Genomic DNA, 9,000 nt, shown 5'->3' with positions numbered 1-9,000 from the left:
GTACGCGTCACCTCCAAAGTGGGAGTGCCCACCCCGAATCAGTCTGACTAAACTTCTTTGATTGATGCAACGACCGGCCGTGACCCAAGTTATGTAATCACTTCGATGTCGAATAAACAAAATACAACACTGTATTGTATATGTATAAACCTATATAAGGGACGCACCATTAGATATCAAGGTGGGGGGCTTGGTAGTATTTTGGAAAAGAAGTTGTCACGCCATCTGATAAAAAAAATTTGCTTCACCTCAGAGCCCCCCAAAAAAAAAAACAACAAAAAAGAACCACATTGCACAACCAAAAACAAAAAAAAAAATTTGGTGGCAAGGGTGCTCCAGTTTTCATCAAGTATATTAATTTATTTTGTTCGCATTTGTTTGTGAAAGGTTATTCTGTGAGTGAATACACTTGATTCACTCCACTTCAAAGATTTTCCCCAGAGTCCATGCCACGTGATGATGGGAGCCATATGTGGGGTCAGTGGATGGATCAGAGTATGGTTTTGGTGAGATATCCTCACATGAACCTATATTTTGAAGAAAATAATCACAAGACATGGATCTCCTTTGAAAACATTCATGAAAAAAACATGCTAAAACTCACCATTTGAACCAGAAGCGTGTACCGGTACTAACCAGCGGGGGCAGAGTGCTCCCTGAAAAGAGTGCCCGCATAACAAAAAATGAAAGAAATCGGGAAGGCATAGGAAAAGAAAGGGGCAAGGAGCCTGTTTCCCACCAAAATTACCCCGATCATGCACCAAAATGAATGTAAAATACCAATTTTTTTTTTTGCGCGCGCGGGCATTGTCTCAATAAAGACATTTTGGCCCGGTTTTGGAGGCTCGTAAACTTAACAGTTTATATGTAGGCCCTACAGTCTCGCTAAAAAAAAAACAGTGTATGTACATATCGCATTAATAATACCAGTTCAAATTGATGATTATTTTGTATTTTCCCCAAAACCTTTATTTTTCCCCTCTGATCACGAAAGCTGACTACGCTCCTGATATGAACTCATTTTAACATAAGAAGAACGTTTTTCGTGCTACGCGAAACCGTACTTCACCGAGGTAGGCCTACTAAAAATTGTCACGACTCAGCCCCCCCACCTTGATATCAAATGGTGCGTCCCTATATTGTACCATACCTGCCATGTATGCATGCATGCAGGGACCGTCTTTGAAATAAATTATATCAAGTTGGCAAGTTACTATTTTTGGTGAATATTTTGTATTGAACCATGATCTTTCTGACATAAACATTCAGAGAACACCTCAAGGAAATATGAAATGTCCCATATATATCTTTACTTTAAAGTCGAAGCTGCAAGATAGCCTGAATAAAATTTAAATTTGCCGGCCAAAAATGTGATATTTTTGAACTTTTTCTTGACCACTTTCATGGAAACAAAACTTACAAGAAACCTCGGTAAAACTGACGATTTACAAGGAATTTCAAGTCTCAAAAGAAAATCTATCCGTGTTATTTTGCACACAAAATAGTTCTTGTCTCAAAAATCCAAAAGAAGAATGTGTTTTATCTGTACTTTTTATAATAAGGCTTCGGGACTTTAGGTCTCGAACTTCGTACCACGACAAAAGAAGTACAGTACATACATCTGACACAAAGCATACATCCTTTTGGCCTGATATGGAAACGTAATTAGAAGGTAGCTATTGTATTCTAACAATAAGATCGGGGTCAAATAGCTTACAAAAGGCTCCTCCGATTTATAGTGATCTACAATCAATCGGCAAGCTGCGAGTTATTGATTTTAATCAATCACGTATTGCACTCCCCAACGGTAACAGAAGGGTTTAGCCCAGGTTGAAATCTCATCTCCTCCCAGTCGTCATAAGCGAATTATAAGTATGAATTGAAACCCTCTAGAAGTGACCAAAGTATACCGCACATGGCGCTATTTATAAACCTGAAAGATTTCTAGCACAGGTCGAATGCGAAAAAGACGGATGTGATACATAGAGCTGTACATACGGGAATTTGATGACCTCAGTCAGCTGGCGAGGGATGCAATCTCGCAAGTGTTTACTTTCGGGTCAAAATTGCTCATGAATAATTATGAAGTAGCCGTATAGCCGATCGACTAATTGAAAGCCTTGTTTGACATCAAGCTGGATGACGTCGTCAAAAAACCGTTAGCCAATCGAAAAGGACCAATTCGTTATCATTGGCAGACTGTTTGTGTGGAGGAAACGGAACCAAACTGGCTGCTTTGGAGACTAATCCTATCTAAGTTTGACAACATTGGCCTTATGGAGTTCATTCATCAACCGATTTACAACAACTACAGTTGTTGCCTAAAATGATTTTTTTGTGTGTTATCTATTTTGATATTTGACAGAACTTAATTCAAAATGCTTTATGATATCTTTAACTTCAATGAACTTGGATTCCTGCCGAGCGACGGGCGATTGGTTTCTAGCCAATGTAGGTAGCACGCTTTTTATTGTTATGTTGGGAAAAGCTAGCTGCCTCATTGTTCAAATACCAGTCGCTCGTCGCTCAGGGATGGACTATAAATTCAGCTTTATACATAATTATGTTCTGGCAAAAGCGGTTGTTGTGTGTCCATGTTTTCGCACCCTCACACACCCCAAACACCCTTCAAGACAGGTGATGTCACTGGACTGTACTATAAATATTAGTGTTATGGCGCCATTTCATCATTTAAATATATCGCTCCGCGGTCTTTCATTCATCAATCATGCTCGCCTATGATCCTATCAGGGCTATGACACTCAACTCATTTGCATAGCAAAATGACCCGTCTCCTCTGCAGCCAATTTGCTTCCGCTCCATCGAAATCAAGCTGGTCACGGAGGAGACTACCCTCCTTTGTGTTTGTTCATTTGTGTATTCGCCACTTGCACGGTTCCGCCATTATGCACTATATGCGGGGAGAGCCTCGAACTGGCAGCATACATGAAAGGAAGAATTACGTAACCTTACACAGAATGTTATATGACTGGTTCAATTCCCATTCATGTATGCTGCCAGTTCGAGGCTCTCCCGCACATAGTGCATAATGGCGGAACTGTGCAAGTGGCGAATGGAGAGCCCTTCTTCTTCTTAGAGTCCGTAATGACTTGGGCTACGCTCTCAGCTAGAGTCCGACGCTGCATTGCACTAGAAATACCTTTTCTGTGAAATTGCTATAGAGCCAACCCGGGAACACATATTCGTTTTGAAAATATAGCATTAAAATTAGTATCACCCTTGTGGCCCCCGTGCAGTGGAAACCTTAATTCTTTCATTAAAAGGAAATTAAAATTTAAAAAACACGGATCTACCTGTGCACCTATAAAATGGGCACAGCAATTTGTCTCAAATATGAAAGAATTTTAAGAATCATACGGGATATGATGAACATTGACCTGACGCCATGATAGTAGGATCTATTAGTCGTTTTATATACAATGTATATACCGTATTGTCATAATACCAATATTTGTCATTATATATAATGAGTAATATTTAGCACGTAAATGTGCAGTACATATGCACAAACGAATACTGATCTTTATGATATTCAGGTTCTTGTACATCGCACACCGACATCGTCTGGCTAATAATTATTTGGTGCAGCAGAGACACTAAAATGAATACACGGGATCGATACACGTGAATTGCTGTGCACGATTTTGATGTCAGACGAAAATCTTCGAATACCGGGTTAGAAAATGATGAATATCTCCCGTAAATGATGTCGTATAAAGAAACCAGATGTGGTTCCTTGCACATGAATATATATTTTGAACAGATATGATAGTCGTTAGCTTGCGCTTTGAGACAGGAGCTTGCGTCTTGAGTCAAAAACTGACAATTATTCCGCAATAATTCCGAGTTATATGTGCCGAATTATATAGCGCAGTGTATAGGCCAATCGTGAAGGTTGTCTAAAAGAATATGACCTATGGCGTACCATGCTTGACTGACACACACCGAGGTGAGTCACTGAGCTAATCGGGGCTATTGTCAGTAGCCTTAGTCAGACGTCCTTCGGCCTATTATATTTAACAGGTCGATATGTATAATGGCCATGTGTGGCGGTGGATTCAATCTACCATGGCGATTTCTGCCATGAAGATATCGGAGCGATGACACTGTGCATCGCATATATAACATGTCACATAGGAGGTCATACGTGTTGACCTTCATCTATTGTATTTGTTCATCTGTGTATGGAGAGGATTAACGCCATTAAACGCCATTAAAACTCCATCAGTATTAGGGCGTAGTTCAGTAAACTCACCGTATTGCTATTCCAAGTACTTTGATAATACAGATAATATGTGACGTGTCATGTCAAAAGGAGACACTTTTGGGCAAGATCGTAAATGGAGAAATAGCCAAAATCTGTCGGTGGGTGTTTTTTTCACAATTTGGGTTTGTTGCGAATTTTTGATGTTATTAATGTTAAAAATATTGTCTGATAGTTTCAGACCGGAATATAACTGGCATCTTGTATTTTTGGAGATATTTTTCAAGCTAATTCCTACTCTTAACATTGTCAATAATATTTTTAAAGGCCGATATCTCAATTTCCAATTTTATAATACCATAACTTCCGAACTCAATATCTTCGCTTAGAAATTTCCGATTTCATTGGGGAAAACGGCGTTGTGGAGCAAAATATCTCTATATTTAAGATATGTAAAAACCTCAAAATTCATAACCTGCCCAAAAGTGTCTCCTTTTGACATGACACGTCACATATGTACTAATGGGTCGAGACGATTGCATTGAAAAACCTAATAAATTATTCATTACAGTTACTTATGCAATCGATAGTGCGGACTTTTTTTGCAAACCACCAACATTCGCGATCTTTAAGCGTTGGAAAAGAAACCGCGTGAATAGAGTGCCCTCTCAAGAATATCTTCTCTCTGGATCCTATGTAGTCGATGGCCAGTCACTGAAGGAGAAGGACCGCGACCGTATTCAATCCGTAATCTATATCATGTTGTGATACTTTGTTGATTAGATGATGTGGAATTAAAGATTATTGTGAAGTTATATTTTGTTATCCGTCTATTTCTGTTCGAGTATTCAGCGAGTCTTTCCCCGTCTAACTGTGAGATCCATTGGCCATGTATCTGGTATGAGTTCTAAAACCAAATAACTGGCTAGTGGATTTCGTGTAAGTTTAGCTTCATAACATTAGTATGATGAAATACAGTGTTGGTGAAGAGGAAGTACATGAAATGCATCAAATTGAAAATAATACTCAAATACAGGGTGAGTCAAAAAAAGTGCAATAGAGCAAATAATCGATATTTATGTAAAAACCACGTTGAACTTTCCCATTATTGAAATTTCTGTAAATGCCACACTCAGTAGTCACCTTCTGTGAAAAAACGAAGTGAATCACAACTACCGTTTAATTTTTATGAGTCTTTTTGCTGCGATACCCAATTTCATTATCTGCCCACGAGATACCATGTATTTTGAATGAGAGCACACAATGCACGATAAAGGCATTAGCTCTAAAACTGGCTTTAACTTAAATAAGGTTGATTTTTGCGTTATTTTACTTTTTTCTGTTCAAACAAACTTTATATAACATTACTTTAAGTCCTTCATACCTCACTCGACTCCAACTACAGTTTTTTTAAATCCCAATATGTCCAACTTACTGGATATTTTTTAATTCACTCCACTTCAATTTGCGCGCATTTCATTTCGACATGTGGAAAACAAATGTGTATGTTTTTGATAAGAATAAGCATCTTTAAAGTAAAGGTGAAATGAAAGTAACAACAAATAATGTTTCTTCTCCTTAAACAAGACCAAGGGCAATAACACTTTGGGTGCTCCATTTTATTTCAAATGCCAATGAGGTTAAGAAAATTGCAGTTGTTCCAAATCTACTTTACACAGAGTTGGCTGACATTCAAATTTTAGATGTCTCTTGGACAAACATTAAAATTGGGTATTGCGATAAAATGTGTCATAAAAACAAAACGGTAAATGCTAATTCCTTGATTTTTACACACAAGGTCACTAATGAATATATCATTTATAAACTGTTTTAAAACCTAAACGGTTCAACTTGGTTCTTAAATAAAAATGGATTCTTTTCTCTATTGCACTTTTTTGAACTCACCCTGTATAAAAAAAAAAAGCTGCATGGGTATGTTTGCTTCGTGACGAACTAGTACTAGTAATAACAGGAAATGTAAAATTAAAGCACTGCAAAAATTTATATCATTCTATTATCTGCGTTCTCCGTTCCGTATTATTCCTATGGCAACAAATGGTAACACTATTCTACATTATACCACCAATGAGAACAAGCTATGTGGCGCATCTTCCAAGGAGCTATGTACTTAGAATAAATTCCAGGCTTCCCATAATCCTACGGAAAAAATTCTCATGACTTTCATTAATGAAATGTGTGTCTTTAATACTCCAAAGTACTTTAATGATGTAGCTTGATGTCACTGTACAGTTTATAAAGGTATAGGACTAATCTCCATAAAGTGTCTGTATAGCTAATTTGGTGACTATATTATACTGTGATTTATACCATGTACACTCTAATGACGGCCTATTCATTTTTTTGAATAGAAAGTCTATTCTTTTTTTTTTAAATAGAACCTCGTCAATTTGAATAGATCCCTTATCATTTTTAAATCGAATCATACCATTTGATGCGATTTAGTATCAACATTGAAGAAAACTTTGAATCGACACACTCATCAAAATGACGTCAACGATAATGAGGGATTTCATTGGTCAAAAGTACGCACGCTGCTGTATCCGGGGTCTTTTGCTTCTTGGTCGGCAGCCATTACACATTTGTACAGTGCACGGTGGGGCCATAGGCACTGGTAAGAAAGTGTTTGGAGGATCTTCTCTAAATCCTAAATATTATACTCAGTTGAAATAATAGGAAACAAAACCACGGATGAAGAAAACATGGCAAACGCTATTTAACACCATAGATTTTATATTTTCAAGCATGCTTTTTCTCCTTTCAAGACAGTAATTTATGTTATCAAAGACAGTTGATGGCTATTCAACACCACGGTGATGAGTCGTAGTGTTCCTCTCTTAGCGCGAAGCGGACAAGAGATAATGCATCTCCAGGCAGATTTCCCCAAATTCGTTACCTTTTGACTAGAGTCAAATTATAGATTCAAATAAATTGAATAGATTCTAATCAACTGTAACTAGTAATCTATTCATTTTCTGACAAGTGACCTCTTCATTTTTTAATAGAATTTGGGATCATTTATTTGAATAGAATTTTCTATTCATTTTGAATAGATCCTCTTAAGTGCCCGGCGTACATGTTTACCTATTCAAATTTGAATAGATTCTATTCATTTTTGAATAGGTATTTTTTAAAGTTTAAATTAACTGGTTATATTCAAACTTCTGACAGAATTGTTCAAATGCCGTATGGGATGTTTGTTTCAATTAGGCTAATTGCCATGATGAGTTTTCTGCGTAGCACTAATTCCAGCACTTACCCGTGACAGTTGTTAGCAACACAAACGCTGACGTTTTGATCTCCAAGTAGACTTAATAATTTTGAAGATGCCAGTAGATCGCGGCGTATAACGTCGCTTTTTAGACATCATGAGGATCATAGTGACCAGCCGTCACCAAGTAGTTTTTATATTGCAACTTCTTTCCATTTTACCAGGTAAGTCTCTTCAGTAAGCAATTTTTAAAGATAACCCACCCCACCTCCCACCCCAAAAAATAGATACCGACGTTTTACATACATTCGACTAGCATATGCCTTCTTCCTATAAGAAGGAGAGGATGAAGAACAGGAAGAACAGAAGAAGAAGGGAGAAGAGAAGCAACGAATGCAAAAGAGGCAAAAGAATGACCCAATGCAAGCCACTAGACCTTTACCCACGCTTCAATGTGAAACCTTTATGCCCCTACCAAATGACCAAAGCAAAAAGGCTCCTCTAGCATAAACCATGACAAAATGACAAATTTCCGTTACCATTCAATACTCGCTCTTCCGATTCAATATTCCACAAACTGGTCGTTAAATCAGATGAATAAAATGAAAGGTAATTATTTGGCTCTATTTCACTTAGTCAATATTAGTTAGCCCTATATTCCTCTGATATTTGAAGACCTGAGCGCAAGAAGACCGTAAGTCCACTTGGCCCCTCAACATGTATACGCTAAAGTTACGTTATAGTTTCTTAGGGTTTTATAATGTTTAATACATGTTCCAGGGTGAAAACATCATGAAAGGTTATTAAAGATTTGTTTTGGCCCCTGAACATGTATAAAACATTACCAAACTATACGAAACCATACGCAACTTTAGTGTATACATGTTGAGGGGCCAAGTGGACTTATGGTCTTCTTGCGCTCAGGTCTTCATTTGTTCTATTCTTGTAACATTTATTGATACAAGAATATTGATATTGAACTTCCGAATACTCGCCCGAACTTTCAGAATGCAACTGATTTATAGAACTTACATGCCCATAAACCTTCTCTTATTTATTAGGGCACTTGATTCATGTAAGAGCTCATCGTTGTGAGGTAGGACGAGAAGAAGATGGTGATGATAAATGGCGTTGGGTGTTACCCTATCATCACCCGTGTACCTGCACCAAAGTTATTATGGGTGGTGTGAATACTCACATACCAATACGTCCATTTGAACCAGTTTACGTTGACAAACCTTTACTATCGGATGACATTGACAAAATAAGGGAACACTACGGACTAGAATGCAAAGGTGGGTGATGAAAATTGGAATAGTAGAATATCAAATCATTTCTGCAGTATTACTATATTAACGTATTAATCTTAAGAAATATTACACTCCAAAGGAATTTTTTTAAACTGTATTTTCAGTAGAAAGCAGAACAGTTACTGAATACAATGGGTTTTATCCCATTTAAGAATCCACACCTAAAATATATGGTGGTTTACATAAAGTAGAGAAAACCTAGGTTTTCCACTATGCTTAGCGAGGTTTGATCAATA

Source organism: Amphiura filiformis, chromosome 3 (assembly GCF_039555335.1).
Source record: "Amphiura filiformis chromosome 3, Afil_fr2py, whole genome shotgun sequence".
In the NCBI taxonomy this organism is placed as follows: Eukaryota; Metazoa; Echinodermata; class Ophiuroidea; order Amphilepidida; family Amphiuridae; genus Amphiura; species Amphiura filiformis.
This window is presented reverse-complemented; position numbering follows the sequence as displayed.